The sequence below is a fragment of the Rhinatrema bivittatum genome, chromosome 2 (genome assembly GCF_901001135.1).
Source record: "Rhinatrema bivittatum chromosome 2, aRhiBiv1.1, whole genome shotgun sequence".
NCBI lineage: Eukaryota > Metazoa > Chordata > Amphibia > Gymnophiona > Rhinatrematidae > Rhinatrema > Rhinatrema bivittatum.
Genome location: NC_042616.1, coordinates 122,395,713 through 122,423,194, shown reverse-complemented (window position 1 = coordinate 122,423,194; position 27,482 = coordinate 122,395,713). Strand labels below are relative to the sequence as shown.

The window sequence follows — 27,482 nt, the reverse complement described above, 5'->3', positions numbered from 1 at the left end:
GTAATACAAATATGCAGACAAAAACTGAACTATAAACCATATGTAGTGCAACAATGGAAAAACCGAAACATTTCCATTCCTCATAAAACATCAAACAATAAAATCAGGAAATATAAATCATCAATATAAATAAAACTATACTAATAAAAATAATATTTCACAACAGCTAACAAGTAGAATAACATCCAATAATTTAAAACTCATAAAATTTCCAAAGGCCAATAAAAGATTTCAAAACAGCAGACACAAACACCACCCAAAACTTAAAATTTTAAAAAGAATAAAAAATCTCCTGCTGTCCATACCTGGGATCTTTTGATTTCCAGATGCCCTAAGATTGTTGTGTTTAAACAGGGGGAAAGAGAGGGGTTGTTGCTCACAATCCTTTCTCCTCTGTCTCTCATATACACATGATCAATCAATCACACACACACACACAGACCCAGACATGCTGTCACAAACACACACACACACACACAGACAAGCTCTCTCTCTCTTGCTCACACACACACACACACACACACACACACACACATTTAGGCATACTTTCATATACACACACACACATGCTGTCACACACAAGCACAGACATGGTTTCTCACTTACACTCACACACACACACACACACACACACAGTCATGCATACACACACAAACATGCTCACTCACTCACTTCCTCCCCATCAGAAACGCAAGTCTAATGGGACCAGAGGCTGATACTGATCTGCTTCCTGCATCTGCCAGAGGCGTGGGAGAGGGAGGCATGCTCTTATTGCTGCTGATTGCTGCATGGATCCAGGCTGACTATATCTGCGTGGACCGACCACTTCCTCTTCTGAGTCAATGATTATCTGCCTCAACAAAATTTCTCTATGCTTTATCAGGGTTTAAGGCTGGTTCTATACTTTTGACATTTTATTGCAAAAGAAAAATTACATACAAAAATGTATTATGGGTGAATGATCGAGAGGACCGGGTTACCTCCCTTCAGAGAGGTCTTACTCTTTTCCAGCTTGCTGACACCCATAATAATGCTTAGTTGCAGTATTTATAGTTCTTGAGTTTTGCCTTTATAACTATGTTTCACTATCCCCTTTTCTGCTGTGAAGAAAAAGAAGCAGCTATACTGTCACCACCCCCCGAAACCAGTGGCACGCTAGATGGCCACCTAATCTGCCTAGTGATTCTCCTTGCTCTGGATAAATGGATGAACTGCATTGCATCCTCTCTCCCTCTTAATTCCATATCCACCCCTCCCCCTACCCTCTGCAAAGGCAGCATAAGGCTGGACCTGGCACCCTGAGTGCATCAAGCTAGGTCGAGAGTACAATGTACAAATCTCATCTTTGTTTACCTTTCCTCACTCCATATCACATCAAAACCTAGACCACCACAAAAACCTCACCCTCCAAGAGTGGTATAAAAAGTTGACTAATGTGTGCCTCCCCAGCAGCGCTCTCTCTCTCGCATAAAATGGGATTTGCAATTTTTACCACAAATCCCATTTCGGGCATAATGCACATGATAACGCCCGGAAAAAAGGTGTAGTTATCTCTGGCATTAAAACGTGCATTACACTATCGCATGCAATGCTAAGCACCCCTCATTTTAATTTACTCTGCCCTAACTCTGCCCAAACTCCTCCCATTCAGGAAAAATTTGCACATATATTTTGCAATGCGTTCTTTATCACAGGCGTTATGGAGTTATCGCGGACTTTAGAGCCCTAATGTCTGCAATAAGGCCCTAACGGGATTTTATAAATGACCATAATATTTAGAAAACAGTAGCAGTGAGAAATTTAAACTTATTTTTGAATGGCATTTATACAGAAATTGCAAGTTACAAATACTATACCACATTAACAGTAGTAGTCCAATTTTCATTCTGTGCAATAACTAATTCACATGTAATTAATAAAAAAATATACTTAAAGGAATCCATGTAATATAATTCTAATTGCTCCCAAAAAAATTACAATTCTATGTATTTTTAAAGTGTTTCTAAATAGAAAATAAATGGGGTTATTTTCAAAGGCTTATCGCACGCGATAAGGCCGTATCGATGCGATAAGCCTCTATCACATGTGAAAAGGGCCTTTTCGCATGCGATAGAATGCAAATTAGGGGGAAGGAAGGAGTTGGGACGGGGAGGGGCGGAGTCAGTGGTGTCTTCGCTGCTGGCGATAATGTGACTAACATTATCGTCGGCAGTAGCGCGCCGAATAGCACCACCTTTCACGGTGGTGCTATTCAATGCGAAAGCCGGTAGCCAGCGCACTGCTGTGGTGCGAAGGCTGCGGGCTTTCACAGGCCCGCCCCCTGTTTTCGTTGGATTCATCATTCTGCAAAGAATGATGAATCCAGGCCAAAGAGCTCAAATGGAGGAACCAATCAGAATAAATCTCCAAAAAAGATTTCAATTGTAAAAAGCCAAGCAACATGATCTGAATCAGTAAGTAAAGCACTTAAGTGCTGTAAACCTCATATAGATTGTTCAACAGGAGCCAAAAGCTTGTCAAATAATAGCAACTAAATATCCTCTTAGTGAAAAATCTCCAAGGAACAACAACATTAGCATGACAGAGGATCACTACTAAGAAATGTCTTTTAAAAACATAAAATCTCATAACAAAATCACAGAAAAAAAAAAAAAAGTGCTACTTCCCTGAAAGATTATTCTGAAAAAATGATTCTCATCTCAAAAGGAAGCTGGTTCAACACTACTGGTATTTTGGGACCATAGCACTTGCATCAGGAGATGCTAAACAGTGCAATCTTTTCAGAATGTGACAGAAGAGACTGGGATAAATGAGTCAGAAAAGATTGCACTTTTATGTTCCCCAATGCAGTCACTACAGTGCCAAAACACAGGCTGTGGAGGATTCTTATGAACTGATTGATTCATGTATTTGAGTACTTTATTTGCTAGTTAGAAGAATTTTGAATGCACATCACACTTTACTGGAAGCTTTTGGGAACAATTAGAAACATATTAAATGGATTTCTTTGATTGAAGTACATTTTTTGTTAATTGCATGCATATGAGTTAGTTATTGCATATAGTAAAAATCTGGCTATATCTGTATAGTTTTTATAACTTTCTTTTTCTGTATGAATGTCCTATAAAAATAAATCTAGGAAGCCAATGTACTAGCGTGCCAAATTTTGCAAGGTCCACTTTGCACGCAAAAACAGCAACTTGTATATTTTAGTTGGATTAGGCGCACAATTTTCCCTTTCTATGTGCAAAGCCTCTTTGAAAAATCTTTTGGCTTCATATGTAGTACACTTATGCGAATAAGTTTACTCTTGGAAAATGTATGCAAACTTATGCAAATTCAAAGTTAACAAGCTGCTGTGATGCCAGATCTTGCAGACAGTTCATTAACTATGACTGCAGTGCTAATGTAAATAGGGTGCCCAAAGGTAAGAGGAAGAAAGGCTTACCTGGCTCCCAGGTATGGCAGGACAGGAGCAGGCCGGTTAATGAAGGCCTGACGGGAAGGGCTGGTGTAAGTGGAGTGGTACCAGCCAAAGTGTTCCTGGCACTGTGATGTCATCGCAAACAAGGATCCCAGAATGCTAGTGAGAAGCCTGACTGTTAGAACTGGAGTGCTGATGTAATTCTTGGCTCCCCAGGCCTAGTAAAAGTAGTAAAAACATAAAAAAAGAGAAGGAACAGTAAAAAGAGAAGTAGAGAATGATTGGGAAGTATGTATGAGTGTGTTCAGAACAAAGGTTCCTGTCCAAGGTAAGCGGAAGAATTGGATACAGTAAGGGTAAAGTGAATGCTGTACCGCAAGGTCATTGAACAGCATATTAAAGTTATTGTGTGTCCGTGATTAAGTTGTCTGAGTTTTGTTCACTCAAAAATGGCAAAAGTGGTGGAGATGAACCACAGACAACCAACACTTACCCCTTTGAATGCTACAGCCTAATTCCACCCTGAGTGTGCCCTTAAATAAAGTTTCAGCAAAGAACAGTTCTAAGGAAAGAGATTTGAAGGTAAAAAGGTGAGCAAAGGTAAAAAGGTGAGCAAAGAAAACCTTAACTGGGAAAAAGAAAAACAAAAAAGCTTGAATCTGATACAAAAGTTACAAGTTCCAGTTGAATGTAAATAAATTACTGAGGTTATTCCTTCTCTGAAGTTAAGGTTTACTTATTTATCATTTTGTTTATTAGCTAAAGTTACACAGTCACAACAAGTTTGAATGGACTTTACACTGAGGGAACATATTACATAATCTTAGCTAAAAGAAGAGATTTGGTGAGAGGGAGATAGACTCTTTTTTTGAGTTTATTAAAATGAGATTAGCAAGAGAGAAGATACACTGAGCAAAAAGAAACAGCGAAATGACTGCACTGGCTAGCTGTGTAGCCAGTGGCTGAAGGAGAGGTCCAAAATGTGTATGAGAGAGTGAAAGATTGGCCCTCTGAGAGTGAGTGCCTGTGTATGGGAGTGTGTACATGTGTGCATGTATGAGAGGGTGTAAATGTATGAGAGGGTGCCTGTGTGTGTGTGTGTGTGTGTGTGTGTGTGTGCTTGTGTGTGTATGTGTATGAGAGGGTGAGTGTATATAAGAGCGAATGTGAGTGTGAGGATGTCTGTGTCTATATATGAGAGAGGGCCTGTATGTGTGAATGCACCTGTGTGTGCGCGTGTTATGAGTGGGCCTACATGTATACGTGTCTGTGAATACCTGGGTGGGTTTCTGTGAGATAGAGTGCCTGTGCCTGTGCAGGTGTCTTGGAGAGAAAGTGCCTGTGCGTGTATGAGAGTGCCTGTGCCAGCGCATGTGTGTTAGAGAGGTTAAAGTTTGTGCGCTCTCTTCTAGTCCATGAAAATCTCATGACGACTAGAAATCTAAAGATCCCAGGTATGGAGAGTGGGAGATATTGTTTATTCTTGTTAGTTTTAATTATTGAATGTGATGTGTCTGCTGTTTTGAAATATGTTATTACTGTTTGTTAATTCTATTCATCAGCTGTTTTGATTTGTGTACTTTTAGTATGGTTTTACTAGTCTGTTAGATTTATATATATAAATGTATCTATATATATTTTTTAAACTTTTTTATTTATGAGTTTTTCAAAATTACAAAGTACAAAGTTTTGCACAGAATCTTAAAGAGTGTATCAAGGGGGGGGGGGACGGGGACGACATAATCCAATAAATAAAATTCTCTCTGAATTTAGACTTTCCAACCATAGGAAGGTGAGGAGAGAAACATAGGAGATACAATATAAGGAAAAAGGAAAAAAATAATTGGAAAAATTAGAAATCATACTGACATGACCCACCCCTATTTCTTACATAGGAAACTCAAAACTATATCAAGTAAGCACTGGGGAAACAGTCAATTTCTTCCCATCAATAAAAAATGTAAGCTGTTCTGGAACAAAAAATATATAAGAATCATTTCCAAATTTTATAAACAAATTTACAGGGATATCTGAGTAGGAAAGAAGCCCCCAAACCCTGATTCTCTGAACGTAGAGCCGATAAATTCCTACGCCTTTCTTGTGTTACCCTAGCCACGTCAGGATAAATCCTGGCTGGGTGCCCCAAAAAATCCATTGACATTTTTAAAGTAACTTTTCATAATGAAAGACAAATCATGTTCACTGAAAAAAGAAACTAATAACATAGCTCTCTCAATTATTTTATTTATTTATTTAGTGTTTTTTTTATACCAGCATTCATGATAAATATCATATCATGTCGGTTTACAAATAACAAGGGTCGAAACCTAACTAACTATTAACATGGTATAGAGAAGACAGAAGTTACAATGAACAGGGGCGCCGTAACTGGGAAGAGGAAGATATAGCAGATAGTAACTGGATAACTGTATCAAATATTTACAAATTGTTGAGTAATCGATCGTAGCAGCTGAGGGGGCTCTGAGGTTTATGGAAAGGCCTGTTTAAACAACCACGTCTTGAGCCTTTTTCTGAAAGTCAGCAGGCAAGGTTCTTGTCTGAGCTCTGGTGGGATGGAGTTCCAGATGGTTGGTCCCACTGTGGAAAAGGCCCATTCTCTGGTGGTTAGGTGGTAGGTGGATTTGTTGGGGGGGGGGGGGGGCTATGCAGGGATCCTCGGTAAGCTTCTCTGATTGGTCTGGAGGAAGTGTGAAGTCTGATTGGGAATTGAAGATCCAAAGGGACTTGGTTGTGCATGGTTTATGGACGATGGTGAGGGACTTGTGTAAAATTCTGAAGCTGATTGGTAGCCAGTGCAAATTTCTGAGGATGGGTGTGATGTGGTCTCTTCTGCAGGTGTTTGTTAGGATTCTGGCTGCCGCATTGTGAAGCATCTGCAACGGTTTGGTAGAAGAGGCTGGGAGACCTAGCAAGATAGAGTTGCAGTAGTCAATTTTGGAGAATAAACTGCCTGGAGCACTGATCTGAAATCATGGAAGTGCAGCAATGGTTTGATTCTTTTTAGTACCTACAGTTTGTAGAAGCAGTCTTTGGTAGTTTGATTGATGAATTTTTTTAGATTTAGACAGTTATCGATTAATACTCCCAGGTCTCTTGCTTGGGAGACCAGGGGATTGGGTGTTGGTATTGTTGGAGCATCGCTGTCGTCGGGAGAGATGATGAGGAGTTCGGTTTTGTCTGGGTTGAGTATTAAGTTTAGCTTAGTGAGGAGGGAGTTGATTTCTTTGAGGCAGGTTTCCCAGAACTTGATTGAGAGTTTTTGTAATAGACTCAGATGTAGGGATCAGGATTTGGACGTCGTCCGCATAAAGATAGTGTTTTAAGTTTAGGTTCGTTAGTAGTTGGCATAAGGGAAGGAGGTATATATTGAAGAGAGTAGGGGATAAGGAGGAGCCTTGGGGGACTCCTTTTGATGAATTGATGCGGGGGGATTCTTTATTATTGATTCGGACCTTGATGCCTCTGTTTGTGAGGAAAGATTCAACCATTTAAAGGCGGTTCCTGTTATCCCAATATCGGCTAGTCGGTTGATGAGGATGGAATGGTTAACGGTATCGAAAGCCACCGAGAGGTCGAGGAGTATCAATAGGAAGGATTGTCCCTCGTCCATACCCATGATAAGGTGGTCTGTTAGAGAGAGGAGGAGGGTTTCGGTGCTTAGAGCTTTGCGAAACCCGTATTGGGATGGGTGTAGTATTTTGTGGTCTTCGAGATAGTCAGAGAGTTGTTTGTTAACTATCTTTTCCATGATCTTGGCTATGAATGGCAGATTGGAAATAGGGCGGAAGTTGTTAGGTTCTCTAGTGTCTAGGTTGGGTTTCTTGAGGAGTGGTTTGAGAGAAGCGAGTTTTAGGTCGTCCAGGAAGATTCCTTGAGATAATGAGCAGTTTATGATATTAGCTAAAGGTTTGGAAATAGTGTCTGGTATCATAAGTAGTAATTTTGTTGGTATTTGGTTGTATGGGTGGGAAGATGGTGTGTGTGTGTGTGTGTATGTGTGTGTGTGAGAGAGAGACACACACACACACACAAAGAAGTGTGTGTGTGTGTGTGTGTGTGTGTGTAAGAGAGAGAGAGAGAGAGAAAGAGAAAACATAGAGGAAGTGTGTGTGTGTGTGTGTGTGTGTGTCTCACACACACACACACACATGCTCCATCTGTCTCTCACCAAGAGGCTGATTTTCAAAGCTCTACACGCGTAAATCCAGAGGGCCTATTTTATAAAGTGCGCACCTCCTTGCGCGCACCGACCTCCAATTTTATAACATGCGTGCGCATGTTATAAAATCGGGCGTACATGTGTGCACGCCGGGTAGCGCGCGCACATGTACGCCCAAGTGTATTTTTGAAAATCTACCCCCAAGTGTGTATGTGTGTAAGTGTCAGGGAAAGGGGAGATATTGTGTCTGTGGTTGTGTGCCCCAGTCTATGACAATCTTTGGATGACAGATATGGAAAGAGGGAGATTTTTAAAATCCATATTAGTTTTAATTATTGTGTGTGATTTGATGTATCTGCTGTTCTGAAATATTTTATCGATGTTTAGAAAATTTTAAAGTTATATTTGGGGGTGTGTGCCAAAGGAAGTATCCACCCCTGGTGCGAAGTACTTTTATGTATGCCACTGAGTATGTGTGTTAAATGCATTGATATACATGGTTTCAATGCACTGCATGCATTCATGTGTAAGCCTACATATGCACATATGTTTTGGGGTAGAGATATGCTTATTTTAAAAAACAAACATATATAATATGCACATATTATAAAATATGTAGGTAGATCTGCTCATAGCCATAAAAACGCATATATGCCACTGTGCACATTTGTCTGAAAGTTATACTCCCTGTTTGCATTTTACAGTTTGTTTCACCACTCTGGTCAGGTAGATAGTAATATACCGTCATTGGTGTACTCTTTCCCATTAAACATATGGATTTCAGGATCAACAAACAATTTTGAAATGGCACCATTTGTTGTACTATCTTCTTAATACATCTGTGATCAGCCTTCAAGAGTTATCAGGTTAATTCAGCATATCTAAGTAGACCAAGAGCAACCACAATTATTTGCCCATTGCATATAAGATTTCTATTTCAGAGAGCAGTTTGTTTCTGGCTTAACATTTATCCTACCTGAGTCATTTTCCATCCTTATTGGTAAATTTTAAAAGGCCTGAAGCACAAGTCGGGCCGGCTTGCTGATTTTGAAAGCCGCCCAAGGATTCACGTATGTGCCGCTGTGCGCACATGTACAACGTTTCTGAAAAGGGATGGAGCACGGGGGTGCTGGGGCCTGGCCAAGAAATGTACACCTAAATACTTACACGTCCCTGTATGTGCCAGGGTCCCCTTTTGTATACATTTACTTCTGTTATGGATGGCGTGTAACTTTTAAAACCAAAAAATGTAGGCAAGTCAGTGGGGTTTTTAAGGGAGGGGGCTATCAGGGGGTAAGGGAAGCTATTCTTTTTTCTTTGTGGGGGGGGGGGGGAGGTTTGCAAGTCCTACCCCTAAACTGGGGAGAACTGGGACAATGGAAAATTGCATTGGCACACATCCCTTGTAAAATTCCCAGACTGTAGATGCGAGATTTGCGTGCACATGCATGCATCCATTTATAACTTGTGTGCATATACTCGCGGATGTTATAAAATGGAGAAGTCTCTGGATGCAGGGTGACGAACACTCGCACATGTGCCCCCCTGGGCCTGTTTAAAAGTTACCATCTTAGCATATATTGCCAACCCAACCCCAATTCAATCTCCTATATTTTGTACCTTGGTGTCACAATGTCCCATGCTGTATCCTTTTTTCACCAGATCTCTGAATATCAAAACATAGTAACATGAAGGCAGGAAAAGACTGTATGACCAGCCTAGATTTCCCATCCACCCAACTAATTTGGCTTTAAAATTCCCATAACTCCCTCAGAGATCGCTTGCGTTTATCCCATGCTTTCTTGAATTCAGATACTTTTTTTTTGTTGTGCTATACATTCACTACCCTCTCTCTAAATAAATATTCCCTAAGATTACTCCTGAGTCTGCCCCCTTTACTGTAATTCCATGACCCCTCTTTCTAGAGCCCACTTTTTGTTGAAAGAGCCTCACCTCCTGTGCATGGAAACCTTTGAAATATTTAAATGTCTCTTATGTCTCCCCTATCTCGCCTTTCCTCTAGAGTGTACGTTAGATCTTCATTTACCCTCATTTAGTGCCATGTATTTGAACTCTGTGATCCTATATTTTAGACTTCTGGCATTTGAATACAGACACCAAAATATATTCTTTTTATGCTTATTCACAAGTCACTTATTATTAGCAGTTGATTGAGATAAATTGAAATCATTCTGCTGCTGCCTTCATTTTTGCAAGATATTTTTATAATAAGGCTGAGAGAGAAAACTATATTAATGAGGTTAAGAAATGGAAAACAATATATTTGATTAATTATTTTAATAACTATAATATGATACATAAGCCACAGTATATTTTTCTAAATTTGTAAGTGCTTCAGATCATGAGTTCTTACAGGCGAGATACTTGCTATAACAAGGAAAGATAACCTTAATATGTAGTAAAAAAAAAAAGTAAGTGAATTAAGCTTCTTAATGAAAGGATTTGTAAAACGGGTTGAGGATGAATGTATGTATTCCAATTAATTTAATGTTTTCAAAATAAACTAGTGAAATTAATTGACTTGGTATGGAAAACTTGGCTCGCAGTCTTGACTGCAGGACTGAAGATAGAAAATTCTTTTAGAGTTAGTGTATTTAAATATCCACCCTAATAGAAATATTGCTATATGAAATATAGAAAGAGATAAATTTGAAGGGGTAGATATTAAAAAATCATTTAGATGGATAAATAAGTAGGCTGGTTAGTGGGCAAGTTATCCAGCTAAAGTCAGCCGGATAACTTTAGGCTGGGATATTCAGTGGGACAAGTTATCCGGCTAACTTTAGCTGGATAACTTGTCTACTAACCAGCCCACCAAATATGGACCTCCACATGTATTATAGACAATAATAGGCAATATACGGTCAATATTTAGTGGCCACCATGCAGCTAAACATAACCAGGTAGCTTTATCTGGATATCGGTATGTGTATATTCACTGGCACCTCTCTAGTTAACAGTACCACTGAGTATCCTCCTAAATAGGGATGTGAATCGTTTTACGACGATTAAAATTATCGTCCGATAATTTTAATATCGTCTTAAACCGTTATGAAACACAATACAATAGAGATTCTAACGATTTATCGTTATAAATCGTTAGAATCGTGAGCCGGCACACTAAAACCCGCTAAAACCCACCCCCGACCCTTTAAATTAAATCCCCCACCCTCCCGAACCCCCCCCCCCAAATGACTTAAATTACCTGGTGGTCCAGCGGCGGTCCGGAACGGCAGCGGTCCGGAACGGGCTCCTGCTATTGAATCTTGTTGTCTTCAGCCGGCGCCATTTTCCAAAATGGCGCCGAAAAATGGCGGCGGCCATAGACCAACAGGATTCGACGGCAGGAGGTCCTTCCGGACCCCCGCTGGACTTTTGGCAAGTCTTGTGGGGGTCAGGAGCCCCCCCCCCAAGCTGGCCAAAAGTTCCTGGAGGTCCAGCGGGGGTCAGGGAGCGATTTCCCGCCGCGAATCGTTTTCCGTACGGAAAATGGTGCCGGCAGGAGATCGACTGCAGGAGGTCGTTCAGTGAGGGTTCCGGCGCCTCGCTGAACGACCTCCTGCAGTCGATCTCCTGCCGGCGCCATTTTCCGTACGGAAAACGATTCGCGGCGGGAAATCGCTCCCTGACCCCCGCTGGACCTCCAGGAACTTTTGGCCAGCTTGGGGGGGGGCCTCCTGACCCCCACAAGACTTGCCAAAAGTCCAGCGGGGGTCCGGAAGGACCTCCTGCCGTCGAATCCTGTTGGTCTATGGCCGCCGCCATTTTTCGGCGCCATTTTGGAAAATGGCGCCGGCTGAAGACAACAAGATTCAATAGCAGGAGCCCGTTCCGGACCGCTGCCGTTCTGGACCGCCGCTGAACCACCAGGTAATTTAAGTCATTGGGGGGGGGTTTCGGGAGGGTGGGGGATTTAATTTAAAGGGTCGGGGGTGGGTTTTAGCGGGTTTTAACGATTTTAGCGGGTATTAACGATTTTAACGATTTATCACGATATTTTACCCCCCCCAAACGGCAACAATACGATTCCCTCCCCCTCCCAGCCGAAATCGATCGTTAAGACGATCGAGGACACGATTCACATCTCTACTCCTAAATCTAGCCGGTTAAAATTTGACTGGCTAGGTTTACAAACTTTTGGGCCTGTTTACTAAACTGTGGTAAAATGGTACCTTACCATCCTGATTTTTCCACAAGCACCTTCCTGCAGGGTTCACTAAACTGCAGTATCCAAATATCACAATTTAGTAAATTGCAAGGAAATTTTACTCTCATTGCTTCTTAGTGTTTGGGTACTTGCCAGATAGTTTTAGCCTGGATTGGCCACTGTTGGAAACAGGATGCTGGGCTTGATGGACCCTTGGTCTGACCCAGTATGGCAATTTCTTATCTTATGTTCAAGAAAAAACACAATGGTGCCCCCGCCCATTTCAGTCCACCATCTTTTAAAGAAGACACAGACCAAGTAAGATTCCACCCTCATTTAAAAACTCCCTGGTGGTCCATGGGCAACCCCGAGCTTCCCCTGGCACCCCAACCAGGCCCATAAATGAAAAAGAAAGTTAAGCCCTGCCCCACCAAGCTTCAAACCCTACCCCCTTTGTCAAAAAAGTGTCCTCCCCTTAAGAAAACATCCCTCTTCCTCCTCCTGACCCTCCCCAGGCTTACCCCTAAATACTGGTGGTCTTCAGCGTGCGGGAACAATCCCTACTTGCTCCTTTCCCTAAGGTATTATCTTTCAAAATGGTGCTGGCTGACCTCAAATATTTCTTTTGCCCTCATTTGTGGGGCAAAATAGCTTGGGATCAGTTGACCAAATGTTTAAAGATGGCAGTTGTGGGGGAGGAGTGAGTGAGAAAGGCAAAGAAAGGTGTATGTGTCTAAAAGAGAATACCTATGAACACGTGGTGACTGTGTATGTGAAAGAAGATAAAAGTGTACATTTTCAAGGAGTTTTTCATATAAAAATGAGCATATATGCACATAAGTAACCTGTATTCACATAGGGGTAGATTTTCTAAATCTATGCGCGCGCGTACTTTTGTTCGCATACCAGGCACGAACAAAAGTATGCTGGATTTTATAAGATACGCGCGTAGCCGCACGTATCTTATAAAATCCGGGGTCGACGTGCGCAAGGGGGTGCACATTTGTGCAACTTGCGCACGCCGAGCCCTGCGCGCGCTGCCTGTTCCCTCCGAGGCCGCTCCAAAATCAGAGCGGCCTCGGAGGGAACTTTCCTTCTACCCCCCCCCCCGCACCTTCCCCTCCCTTCCCCTACCTAACCCACCCCTCCGGCCCTTTCTAACCCTTCCTCCTACCTTTGTTGGCAAAGTTACGCCGGCCGGAGGCAGACATAACTTTGCGCGCGCCAACGGGCTGCTGGCGCACCATCACCCGACCCGGGGGCTGGTCTGGAGGCCTCGATCACGCCCCTGGGCCGGAGCCATGCCCCCAACACGCCCCCCGGAATGCCCCGAAAATCGCGCTGCCCACCCGGCATGCCCCCGATAGGCTCCCCCTTGCGAAGCCCCGGGACTTACGCACGTCCCAGGGCTTGCGTGCGCCACCGAGCCTATGCAAAATAGGCTCAGCATGCGCAGGGGGCTTTTAAAAGGGTTACGCGCATAACTTATGGATGTAACCCTTTTAAAATCCGGCCCATAATCTCCATTTTTTAAACATTGAAAGTACACACATAATTTAGGTTTCACATGCAAATATGTGCAGAAAAAAAGGGCAGTCAAGGGACATTCCAGGGTTATGCACACAAGTTAATATAAGAGACTTATGTAATTTTACACCTGCTAATTATCTTTCAGAATTTATATCAAACTTGTTTATTGTGTACTATTGGCTGGGTGGGAGGTCTGGGTGAACTGAGGGAGGGGGAAGCTCAGGCTGAAGAACCAGGAGAGTCTCGATGACATGCAAGAAGATTGGGTAAACTGGCAGAGTAATCAGAAAACTGGTAATTTCAATTACACATGCACATTTTAAAATATACCAACTTTCACACATAAATCAGATTTATTTAAGGAGTATATATATTTTTTTCATGCTTAAAACATATGCATGTATATTTTTAAATGTGGTAGGAAAAGTATGCACATTCAGTGCTTTGAAATACTTTGCATTGCATATATTTGCACGTAAGCATGCATACGTGTATTTTATAATACATGCGTATCTGATATGCACAGGTAATAAAATACTATTGTAGATCTCCACATGCCATAAACTCGCATATATGCAGCTGCGCGGAGTTGCAAGAAAGCTATCTTCCAAGTGTGTAAAGATATATATATATATATATATATATATATATAAAAGAGAGGATAGGGGTGTGGGAGGTGGGTCTGTGTTGGAGGAGGGGGTGAGAACTAACATAGATATGCCTGTATGTTTGAAAGATGGTGGGTCAGTGTGTTGTTTGTCTGAGACATAGAGATGATAAGAAGAAGCATGTGTCATTAAAATTGTGTATATGTGTGCTGTGAAATTCTCCGAAACAGAAGCTGATGGTTTTTTTGCAGTGCTTGGCAAGTGAAAATTCCTTGATGATGGCTGCCGTTCATAAAGTTTTTTGTCATTAGAGAAATTACCAAATTATATTCTAGTTTGTAGAAGAGAAAAATGGCTTGAAGGGGCAGGGCAGTGCCTTACCAACCTTCTGCTTAATCACAGTTTGAACTGCTTTGTCTCAGCTCAGAGTTTGGCCATTGTTACTTAGAGGAGCTGCCTTCCTCCCAGAGACCTAGCTCTGGTCTGGTTATCCCCATCTGGATCCCAGCTCTTATTCCCCAGTCTCTGGTTATGCCATCTGAGTCCCACCTGCACCTCAGAATCCAGCCCATGGAGCATACTCTCCTTAGTGGATTTAAGGTGGACTAGGCGTCTAGCCTGGTCCTGCACAAGTAAACAAGGGAACATAAGAGGTACTGCCTCACATGTCTGTAATTGGACAAGTGGCATTGGATAGATAAAAAATTACATAACAGTGATGGATGGAAATGTATACATCTTCACAAAAGGTTCACAAATCTATTCAATGAGCCTGTAAAAGTATTGAAATTTGTCAAATTGATGAAGCTTTCCTCAAAGAAAACCATACTTGCATCAAAATTCTCTTTCAAGCTACAGATTCACTTCAGATTTTCCTCAGAATCCCTCTTTCAAAAAAAAAAAAAAGATAAAAAGAACAGGAGCAGGAGTAATAAGCTGCAAATCTGGATTCAGATCCCATTAAAATCCCTTGTGACCATGGGCAAGTCACTTCAGCAAGTACCCACTTGGATTATAAACTCTTAGGGACACAGACTTATTAACCTGTATTTAAAAAATGCAGTAAGTTGCCTTGAGCATCTTATGAAAAAGTGGGATATAACTGTTATGAAACTAACTGGCAACAGATTTAAAATAAATTGAAGAAAGCCTTTTTCCTCAGTCAATGCACAATTATATGCTGGGATTTGTTGTCAGAGGGAGTGGTGAAGACTGGTAGTATAGCCTTAGACAGGTTTCTGGTGGAAGGTCCATTAAAAATGATTAGCCAGGTACTGGGGAGGGGGACTGCTGGATCTTACTTCTGAGAGCGAGTAACATGGAATGTATCCCCCCATTAGGATCTACCAGGCATTAGTAAGCGACTAGGATTGATCTCTGACCGAGACAGGCTGCTGGGCTCGCTGGACCATTTGCCTAATCCAGCATGGTACTTCTTATGTTCAGGACTGGAGAGATAAGTTTCCTGCAGCCTTAACTTTTAATGTTTCACTTTAATGTTTTCTGAAGACAAGGCTTCAAATAAATATTAATGCAATCACTACACATCCTGCTATCTTAATGCAAAACATCATCTCTAGTCAACTCTGGCATTCTTCCTGCAGTGCTTCAAAGAGCATTTAGTCCCATATTAATCAGCCATCACTCTGGCTCAACAGACCGATACATCGTTTCTCTGCTCCTGTGGACTCCAGTTGAAGTCATTGTATCTCTGGATGAGCCAGAAATATATTACAAAAAAAAATGTGTTGCATATGAAGACTAGGAATTTATTGCTGATTTGCTGCAGTTCACAAGCTATACCTTGCTACTTCAGGTTCCTATTCACAATGATGGAATGGTCAGTTTTGCCTGCAAATTGAAGAGGAAAAAATTCTCAATCTATCAGAGAGAGGTACATTCAAGTTTCAATCAGATTTTGAAGTGGATATTATAAAAGGAAAGTCTCCTATAGTAAATTAGTTCTGCTCTAAGAGCAAGGGAATAATATGTCACTATACTATACTACTGGGAAATGGTGTAATGTAAAAGTCATATAAAGATTTTCATTAATAATCACATTTTGCAGAAGACATGAATAATAAAGGATGCTAATTTTCAATAGGCATCTAATTATAAATTAAGTGCATACATTTTAGCCAGGGGCCATGAATCCACAGCTGCAGAAAGGTCCACAAAATCCAGCTCTCACCACAGAATTCTCTATTTCCCACTGATATGCCATGGAAGACCAAGGTTTTGGGTGGACACATCACCGCGGCAGACAGCACATCTCTTAGGGCCTCATTTTCTAAAGTATCGCAGACCTGCGATACTTTAGGTAATGAGGGACGGGGGATCAACCCGGGGGGGCGGTCCTGCGCTAGCCGGCAGCGATCACACAGCCGCGGTGCGATCGCTGCCGGTTTTGCACCCAATAGCGCCACCATAGAAGGTGCAGTTATTGGGCACGAACTCGGACGTGAAAAGGCCCTTACCTTTCGTCGACTTTTCGCGTGCGAAACGTCCCTTACCGCGTGCGAGCCACTTGGAAAATGAGGCCCTTAGTTCACTAATCCTGGCTTGGATAGCAGCAGTGTGGTACCTTGGGCTACAACCTCTTCCTCTGCTGCTTGGGATGAGTAATTGTGCTTTGAGCCAAGCCAGACACCACACTGATGCATGGTGGAAGGTGTGGCACTCTGGCAGCTGAAGATGAGGATGCGGCTTGAGGCACTGATCCGTTGCTGTCTTCTCCAACTCCATGCTCGGATCAGATGGAGGAGGGCAATGAGAGGGGATGGTGTTTGAAGGGATCAGAGGAGGTGGAGAGGTATGAGTGAGGGAATCAGAGGAGCTGCAGGGGAAGAGTGAGAGTATCGGAGGGGTATAGAGGGAGAGGGTGAATGAGGGATCAGAGGGGTGGGCAAGAGAGACTGATTGATTACAGAAGTTTGAGAGATGCAGTGGAATAAATGGGAGGATGGTATCAGAGAAGGTGTGTGCAGAGAAAGTAAATAAGGGGATTGGAAGGGGTGTGGGGAGAGTGCAAGTGCCAGAGGATTTTAAAAATCTTCAGTTTATGGGACACATGTTCCATATACTCACGCAGGCTAGAGATTTAGGAATAGTTTTAGATATGAGTTTGTCTTTTTACCCGCAGATAAAGACAGTTATTAGAAATACAATTTTTAAGCTTTGGTTGGTAAGGTGATTAAGATACATAATATCTTAGAGGGATTTTTGTTCAGTTGTGCAAGCACTTGTTTTATTGACGTTAGATTATTATAATGGGATTCATTTTAAAAGTCCTACAACTGGTTCAAAATGCTACTGCCACGTTAATTTCAAGAAGTAAAAGATGGAACTATATTACACCAGTAGTGATGGATTTCCACTGCAAGGATTAAATTTAAATTTTTTACTTTAATATTTCAGGCTCTGCAAAATGAAGGCTCAGGGTATTTTTGAAGGACCTATTCATCCAATATAGGCCAGTTTGGCCATTCCAATTAGCTAAGCAGCAGCAGCAGCAGCTAAGGATTCCCTCCTTTAAGGAGTTGTGACCCAGAATACAGCTTTCTCTGTTGTGGGCCCAGTAATCTGGAATAATAACATATGTATATATAACACTATATAACACAGTAACGTAGTAACGATGGCAGAAAAGGACCATCCAGTCTGCCCAGCAAGCTTCTTATGGTAGTATCTGTCATGCTGTACAGGTAACCCTCATGTTTCTCTTCTGCTGAAAGCTAGACCTTCTTGAAATTCAGACAGTACTGCTTGACGAGATGTGCTTTGATTATGGACTTGGCTGTAGAAGCAGTCATGTGCTTTTTCCCTTATATCTGCATATCATTACCCCAGACTGCAAAAGTCAGAGCTCATGTTGGTTGTTGTCTGAATCCAATACCTCTTTCCACCCTCCCGCAGTCAAAGGGGAGAATGATTTTGCAGGTACATCAAAGGATTCAAGGCTTATTGGTTAAAGGTAATAATCCCATGCCTTATGTTAAGGGTAGTAACTACTGCTCCATGCAGGTAGTCCCTATGCTTATCAGTTCCCTAAACCATAAAAGTCAGGACCCTCATTGGTTGTAGACGGAATCCAATTCCCTTTTTCCCCCTGCTATTGAAGCAGAGAGCAATGTTGCAGTTGCACCAAAACATCAAGGTTTATCGGTTAAGGATAGTAATCACCATACCTTCTGATAAGGGTAGTAACCGCTGCACCAGCAAGTTACCCCCATGGACTCTTCTTTATTTCCATCCTCTATCCTTTAGGGAGCCACAGTGTTTACCACTTGCACCTTTAAATTCTTTGACTGTTTTTGTCTTCACCACTTCCTCTGGAAGGGTATTCCAGGCATCCATCACCCTCTCTGTGAAGAAATATTTCCTGACATTGGTTCTGAGTCATCTCCCCTAGAGTTTCATTTCATGACCCCTAGTTTTACTGATTTCTTTCCAACAGAAAAGGTTCATAGTTCATGCATCATTAAAACCTTTTGGATAGCTGAAGGTCTGCATCATATCTCCCCTGCACCTCCTCTTTTCCAGGGTATATATATTTAGATCCTTCAGCCTCTCCTCATAAGTCTTCCAATACTGATCCTACACCACTTTGGTCAACTTTCTCTTGACCACCTCCATCTTGTCTCTATCCTTTTTGAGATACAGTCTCTGTTGCAGAACTTAGTATCATCTGCAAATAGACAAACTCCATCTTCTATCTCTTCTGCAATGTCTCTCACTGTTATGACCATCGGTCGCAGATGGCTGCGACCAATTCAACTCACATCATGTGTTGCCCTGCTCTCCTCTCTGGGTCAGCTCGTGGCTGAAGCTAGCTGCTACCGCCGCATATCTCCGGGTTCTCAAGGCTCTTCATGGCTGGGATGCCGCTGCTACCCACACCGACTCTGGGCCTTCCTAGGTGTGCGCATGCACCACCGGGCCTCCCTTTAAAGGCCCAATGGTGAGAATCTCAGGGGCATCCCCGACTGATGACATCACAAGGTTGGGATTCATAACCACCTCCTTCGCCCTTTGCTAGCTGATTTGGCAATGAGTTCCTTCACCTACTGGTGCTTGCACCTGTCTCCTCAGACCCGTGGTTCCTGCCTTGGATCTACCTGCGGCTCTGGACTCTGGCTTGGGTACCTGCTCCTTGGGGGCCTGCTCGCACTCCAGTTGGAGACCTGGTCGCCAGGCTTCCCCACTCCTTGGGGTAGCCCCTGCGCCTTCCAGAGACCCTGCCTGCTGGCTTGCCGCTTCTCAGAGTTGTCCCTCGAACTATCTTACTGCTTTGGAGACTGTACTCCTTGCTTCCCGCTCCTCTGGGTAGTGCCTATGTTCTACACCAGTGACTGTACTCTGTGCCTCCCCACTCCTCTGGGCAGTGCCTTGTTTCTCTATCAGAGATTCCATCGTGCATAGTCCCGTTCCTTGGGGTGGCTTACGTCACTACTTTGGAGATTCGACTTGGGCTTCCACGCTCCTCGGGTCAGCCTACATCATCACACCAGAGCTTCACTCGCTACACTGTCCTGCCCCTCGGGACAGTCTCTGCTGCATTCCTCCTGAAGTTCCTGTCTCGCATTACCCACTTCTCAGGGCCTGCCTAGCGCTCCTATGTCAGAGGCTCCTGCTCTGGTACTTGCATCTCCAGTCCTGCCTGAGTACTGTGGGTTCCCTCTGAACTGTGTCTCTTACCTTGCTCCTCGAGACACTTCACAGTATCCTCTCTACAAGCTCCTGCGATCACGTGGCTGTGACACAGGATGCCCTATCTCTCTGCCACTACTACCGGACCTCCTGCGATACCTGGCCTCGCCTCCCGATGGTGAAGACCTGTGGGGCTTCTCCCCACAGGTGGTATCAACCCTCACCTTGGGCCAAAAGTCCACGAAACCCACGAATCCTAACACTCAAAAGATATTGAACAGAACTTGTCCCAAAATCAATCCCTGTGGCACTCCAGTTAACATGGTCCTCTCTTCAGAGTAGGTTCCATTTACCATTACACATTGTCCCCTTTCAATCAACCACTTTGTAATCCACATCACCACCTTGGCACTCTCTCCCAAGCTTTTCTTTTTATTCATGTCTCCAATGTGGGACCACATCGAAAGCTTTTTTGAAATCCAAGTAGATCACATTGAGTACTCTTCCTTGATCCAATTTTCTATTCACCAAAATCAAAAAAAGCAATCAGATTTGTCTGGCAAGACCTTCCCCTGGTGAATCCATGCTGCCTTGGGTCAAACAACCCATCCAATTCTAGATAGTTCACTATCCTTTTCTTCAGCATCTCCATTAATTTTCTTACTACCGAGGTGAGGCTAACTGGCCTGTAGTTTCCAGCCTCCTCTCTGCTACCACTCTTGTGTAGTGGGATCACTACTGTTTTTCTTCAATCCCATGGCACCATTCCTGTTTTCAGGATCTATTGAACAGATCCTTCAATAGACCCACCAGCACATCTCTGAGCTCTCTTCAGCATATCTCTGAGCTCCCTCAGTATCCTGAGTTATACCTCATCCAGTGCGATGGCCTTGTCCACTTTCAATTTGCCTAGTTCTTCCCATTCATTCTGTTCCATAAATGGAATTTTGTCTACACCATCCCCATCTAAAGTCTTCTTAACCAGCAATGGTCTTTCTTCAGGGTCTTCTTTAGTGAACACCGAACTGAAGTATTTGTTTAATATTTCCGCCATTTCTTAATCTCTCTCCACACATTGCTCCTCATTACCTTTCAATTTCACTATACTACTTCTGGCCTCTCTTCTGTTTTTGATATATCTGAAATATTTTGCCATTGGAGCTGAAACAAGAAACAGAACTTGTTTTTTTCAGAAAGAAGTTGAAAACTGATCAATTTAAGAAGGCTTACAGAATGTGTAACTAATTGAAATTCCTGTTTTGTGAATGGTTTATTATAATAATGAGAAATGTATGTTGGTAAAGTTTTAATATTTATCTAATGATAGTTTCATGGTGTTTGTTTTATCGAGATGTGTATGTTGATGGATGTACTCCACCATGTGCAATTTTATTGAAAGGGGGCAGAAAATATAAATAAGCAAATGGGGGATTGGAAAAAGTGTGAGGTATGTTAGTGAATGAGAGAAGGGATCAGTGTTGGAAGGAGGGGTGTGTGAGAATGGACCCTTTCTCTGTCTTTTGATCCTGGATCTCACCCTCCATGAGTCAGGATCCCTTCTTTTTCCTTTCCCCATCCTAATCTCCCATTTTCCTCTATCCTCCACTTGTGAAGCTAATGATTTGCAGGGTCCTTCTCCCTCTGCCCCACAATTTACTCCTCCTCCCTTTGTTCTTCAATGCCCCTTTTATTCCCAATCCCCATTCCCCACCCTACCCCATCCCTAATCTCCCCTCCATTCCCTATTCTTTTGCCACTCCTCCCTGGGAACTATTATCCATATTCCTCTTTTGAGATACTATATCCCCCCCCCCCCATCCCCAGATATCCTTCCCTACCCCTATCTTCTATCCCCTATTTCTTTCCCACCACAAATCATTAAGATTCCTTTCCCACCCCCCAAAATATATTTAATTATTTGGATGCACAACAAATGTAAGAAAATTACTTTATTTGTAGAAAGTAACGTATTTTGTTTAATATTAAAATTTTTGGAAATGTGCCACAAAGTTGTTGCAGAATTTCAAATTCCTTGCTGCAGAAATTTCTTACTCTTGCTTCAGAATCTACCTTTAGTTGTTGCAGAAAACTGGGGACTGAAACAAATTTTCAAAGAGCAGCTATCTTTGCGGCCAGTGTAATAGGCTGAGTGTAAAAATTGTGCATTGAAATTTAGTGCAGTTTCTTAATGCACAGCTAAAAAATTGTTAACTCACAATGCAATAAGCTAATGTTATACTAGGGTATCAGATGTTAAAAAATGTGCAGACCCAAAAATGTGCCCAAAATGGCCTAGCATGCTTAAAATATGATTTATGTACACAAAAAATGTTTTCATCACAGAAAGCATTTTTTGTGTGCATAAATCATATTTTGTGTGCACAAAGCATATATTCTATACATAAAACACCAACTACAGGTCCTGGCACCGGAACTCTAGCTTTCGTCTGTAGATTAACATTTAGCTCTGGAATATTTTCCCCACTTCAGACTAGGAGTAGGGACAGAGAGTAGTAACTTTCAAACTGGTGAATGGGTACACATTAGCTCAGATGTGCAAGCATATTATAAAATAGCCTGGGCGAGTGCACATTTGTACCCAATTTTAAACTGACGAGCACATACAAGTGCAAATCCCACTTCTACCACATAAATCAGGGGATTTTAAAAGGGGTGCACGTCTTCATCATTGCCAGTTCCACCAGTTCATCCACCAGTTCACCCAGTTAAGAACTAGATCCTCCAAACCCCTCAGGTTTGACAGCATACACTCCTCCCAATGACCCTAGACTTAAAACCCCTCATGGAATGCTAGTTTTTGGGGTTTTTTTTAAACTTATACTTCCTCTACAGCAGAAGTAAACTTACATGGCACTTGACTTGGATTACACCCAGGCACAACTCGCTCCGAATCAACCATGCCCCATTCAGACTCCAACTCTTTTTCAATTCAAGTGAGATGTGCCTGCTGCTGGAGATACTTTGCGCATCTTGGCAATTTTTAGAATTTGATGGGCATGCGCCAGCCCAACTTGGGCACGCTTTCCATAAATGATGCATGCATCTGGCTTTTAAAATTCACCTTTAAGTTTCCAGGGCTAAAAATTTGCAGGGCTAAGAAAACATGATGTAAGCCAGTGCACTTCTGCATTTGGTGGAAATGCCTTCATTAGCATCCAATTTTAGGAATGGTAGAGGGGAAAAATGTGTTTTGTTTTTCAGTTTGTTTTTGGGAGGTATTTTTCCCACAAATATCAGTTCATGGAATTTTGATTTTTTCATCCATGTGAAAAAAATGAAAACAGGGCTTCCCAAGGCCTCTCCCTCCCCGCCTACCTAGAAAAATGCTGGGGTCAAGATCCTCCCCAGCCCTCAATTACTCGATTCGGTGAGGATCCACCAGCAAGGCCTAGGTAGAGGTCAAAGCCTTGGCCTTGCAAATGCCGAGGCCGCGGTAGTTCACTGCAACCTCAGCCTCAGCCTACTCTAGGTTGAAGTCTGGGCCTTGGCCTAGCTTGTAGTCATCACCCAGGCCCGATGCCAAAACCTAGGCCTGGACCCAGGACAGATGTCAGGACCCAGCCCAGAACCTGGTGCAATACCGCAACCCAGCAGGTCCCCCATTTGTTTCAGAGCCCCCGCATAAAACAAATCAGCCTTATTCTTCACATTTTGTGCATTCATTTTAAATGAATGCACATCCCTATGGAATTTGCTTGAGTGGGCTCTACCCTGTGCACACATTTTTTGAGCACAAAACCCCTTGCTGCGGGATAAACTGTGCGATCTGGTTAAATGCACCTTATTGCACTGGCACTTGAGTTAATGTAGAGTATGTTGAAGCTGTGGGTAAACAAACATGAGTTAAATAGCAGGTTTACATCTAGCAAATGAATGTATGCATGCAGGTTTCCTCTTCCAACCTCAACACTCCCCCAGAAACATCTCTTTAGAACCCAGATAAAAGTGTGCATGCTCTGGAAACCCATAGGTTCTTTTAGCAGTGCATAAAAGGTTAATTTTCTGTTGCGTAGGAGGTGGACCCTTGGGCTGAGGTGGGGTAGATGCTACCCATGGAAGGGATCCTATGGGTCCTCACCATCGGCAGGCGGAGTGGACTGACTGAAGGAGGCCGGCTGGAGCTTCGTCAATACCAGCCCTGGTTCCCCACGGATTGAGCCTTTGGGTACTGGGGCCGGCTGGAGTTAGGTGCGCCTCCATATATAGTTGTCAAAGGAAGAATGATGTGGTCAGCCTAGAGACAGCAACAGCTAAACTATAAAGTCTGTACTGGATGAGGTGGAGTCCCGGAGACCCGGGTGCCAATAGAAAACAAAGTCTGACAGGGGGCGCCTGAGCAAGAGTAGGCCGAAGCCTGAAAAGCCAAGTCCAGGACATAGACTGAAGAGACGTTGTTGAACAAGCTGAAGTCAGGTGTGGTGGCAATCAAGGAGCAGTGGCAAGGCAAGGCTGAGGTCTGGTCTCAGAGATAATCAATAATGTGATCAGGCAAAGCGGAGGTCTGGGCTAGGGGATAATCAGTAGCATAGTCAGGCAAAGCGGAGGCCTGGACTAAGAGATGATCAGTAGCGTAGTCAGGCAAAGCAGAGGTCGGGTCCAGGAGAAGATCAATGGCATAGTCGGGCAAAGCAGAGGTCGGGTCCAGGAGAAGATCAATGGCGTAGTCGGGCAAAGCAAAGATCGGGTCCAGGAGAAGATCAATGGTGTAGTTGGGCAAAGCAGAGGTCGTGTCCAGAAGAAGATCAATGGCGTAGTCAGGCAAAGCAGAGGTCGTGTCCAGAAAAGATCAGTCTGTAAGGGAAGCTGGGTAGCAGAAACACAAGATGAAGGAATCAACCAGGAACAGGAACTCAAAAGGAACAGGAACCAGGAACAAGGAGGAATCACCAGGAGGCAACGAAGTACACGATCAGTGTGGAGACCTGTTGCAAAGGCTACTAACAGGAGTTGAGCCTGGCCTTATATACCGGAGCTTCAGCGACGTCATCATCCAGGGCCGCAGCCAGGTTCCCTCTGTGAGCCCTTCATAAGCAGCAATGATGGGCGCGACACTGAACAGCAGCATCTCTCCACAGGCCATGCAGAGAGGCCCATCATGGAGCACAGGAGCTTGTCGCAGTGCCAGGAGCGCTGGGGATGGCCTGAGGATGGAGCCGGCGGCCAACTGCCGTGAGGGACATGGAGCCAGACGCTGGATTCAGCAGTAGAGGGTAAGAGGGCCTGGTCGCGGGCCTACCGTGGCTGGCACATGCAACATTTTCAGCCAGGCCAGCTTATATGAATAAATCGTTCTTTATTCAGGTAAATGTCTTACACATGAATAATTAGCATAATAAATCACAAATTCATGATTTTTCTTTTTAGCCATGGCTTCCCAACAAAAAATGTAGGGGTTAGTTTTAAAAAGGTTTCCACATTTAAAACTGGTATATACATATGTAAGGAGCATGTATTGTATACACATTTATGCTCTTTTGACATCACAAATATGCACATACCTGCTGTGTCATGCACATATGTTACTGGTAGAAAAGCAAAAAGGCGGTTTAGGGGCATTCCGTGACAGGGTTTAGAAATTACACAAAGCCATTACCTGAGAACTTTACTTTACAATCTGGTGCTTTCTCTTATTCATTACTGTAACACCTTGTATCAAGGTCTGCCTTTGATTCTGACTAAGCATTTAGAAATCCTACAAGACATAGCTGCTAAATTAATCCTTGGGTCAAAAAAACTTGATCATATTACCCCACCCTTGAAAAACCGTAGTGGCTGCCAGTTTTATGCCAAATCAAATTTAAGAAATTTTGCTTAGCCTTTTGAGGAGTCTGTCGGGGTCACTTTCACTGTCACATTGACCTTTTCATTCCATGTCAGTCAACTACATCTGCATTCCTCCCAGTAAGGACTTCTGAGAATTCCATCACCTTCAGGTATTAGATTAGAAATATCCAGACAAAAATCCTTGAGCTATCAAGCTCCATTACTGAGGAACCCCCGACAGGTAGATATTCAGACAGAATCAGAGAATATTAAACTTAGGAAAATATGAAAGCATGGCTCTTTGCCCAGGCATTCTGCTCCTGATTCTGTTGCCCCTGTTTAAGAAATTTAAGGGCTGCTAGCTAGGATTCCGCTAATCTTAATATTGCTGGGTTTAATATAGATTTTACTCAGCTTAAATGATGCACAGTAAATCCTTTATTCCTTGAAGTGTAATTTGTCTTTGTTTCAATTTATATTGGCCTCAATATTCAGAGATGAATGACTATGTAAGTTAGCTGGATAAGAGTTCTCCAGCTAACTTACTTGGTATATTCAGCAGCATGGCTAGGCATTTGGATATATCCAGATAAGTTTAAAGTTAACCGGATAACTCTTCTCTAGCTAAATTTAGATCTGCTATTGAGCAGGACTAACTTATTTGTCTACCATAGATGGATAACTTTGAATATCAGCACTTATCCAGCTACATTAGACTGTTAAGTAGCTCCTCACTGATCCACCCTTTGCCTTCCCATACATTAGATATACTATTATCTACTTAGCCAGATAAGTACTTATCCGGCTAATTGGTGATCACTATAGATAGCTAGATATTCAATGGCCTCCACTTAGCCAGCTAAGTTGTTACCTATCCAGCTAAGTAGTGCTGAATATCAGTCTCGTTAGGTTTAAATTATCCCTTTACTATAATTGTTATGATGAAGGTTATTCTGCTCTGCATTTGATGTTTTTATTCTTATATATATTATGTAATATTTAAACTGCTTAGATTAATAGTATGTCAAGTAAAATAAACCATAAACCATAAGTTGCTATTTTGTAAGTGGTATATGAGCATACATTACCAAATGTGGCCATATGCTTTTATACTGGCTAATTAAGTCGAGGAAGTGAAATTGCACTTGCCTTTTGTCTGCAGTTTTTGGATGGAAGATCTGACTTAAGTGGTAAGGGGTCAAGGTGAACTGCTGGAGAGTCTGGGTGAACTGGTGGAGGTGTCAGTACAAGCACAAGTATTTTTAGAAACAGAATATGCACATTTTTATAAAATACATGCCTGTGCATATAAGTCTTCATTATTCCACACACATGTTCTAATTATTATGCACCTATTAAAAAAGTTCTCACCACTCAGTTTAGAAAATACTAGAAGAAATCTCAACAGACCCACTTACAAGTGCATTTGGTGATTTGCTCAGACTATTTGAATATTGGTCGCCCTATATTTTGTGTTTGTTTATAGAACACAACCCTAACCATATCATTCTGAGTAAGACTAACTTCATCTAAGGGCCTGAATCATCAAGGTATTTTCCCATAGACACAGAATGGGAGAAAAGCCTTATGTGAATCAGGCAGTAGGTTTGAAAATTAAGCGAGGTTGGTCCTGGCTAGTTCTTAGAGGGGAAACTATCTAGGTAACAGGTACAGCAGGCAATTTCAAACTTCTGAAGTACTTGCCAAGATCTATGAAAAAAAGATGAGGTATATGCCACCACCACCACTGCCACCACTACCACATAGATCTCAGGATTTCAGAAAATAATCAGTGGAAACTGATTAGTGAAAAGCTATTAGATCTCATAAAGAAATTCAAGTGAGTTACATATATCTAGTTTGCATAGTATATGCTTATTCAGGTTGCATGCTTGCAATTTCTATATAGGATACCATTAAATGTCGGTGACAAAATTGTGGAGATTATTTTGATTGTGATTCTGGACCAAAACAAGTTATCCATATCTCTTTGTAAAAACATTTTGGGCATTTTCTCAGCTCCTGTAGTTTTGAACCATGATCAAGAAACTCGATCTTAACTGGTAATGTGTGTGTTGTGGAAGAGATCAGAGATTTTGATATATAACTAAAGTTGTTAAAATTGGATATTAATGCTTG

At 42.5% G+C, this 27,482-nt stretch overlaps 1 long non-coding RNA gene across 3 annotated transcripts in view; it reads right to left on the bottom strand.

Annotated features, from left to right (window-relative positions):
• Positions 1-4,041, bottom strand: part of LOC115084134 — a 311,664-nt gene extending 307,623 nt beyond the window's left edge. For all 3 annotated transcript variants that reach the window (XR_003854477.1, XR_003854474.1, XR_003854476.1), the window contains exons 1-2: positions 3,918-4,041; positions 3,449-3,642 (exon numbers count right to left, since the gene is read on the bottom strand). This is a non-coding gene — a long non-coding RNA (uncharacterized LOC115084134). The remainder of the gene's footprint in view (positions 1-3,448; positions 3,643-3,917) is intronic.
• Between the last annotated feature and the right edge of the window lie 23,441 nt (positions 4,042-27,482).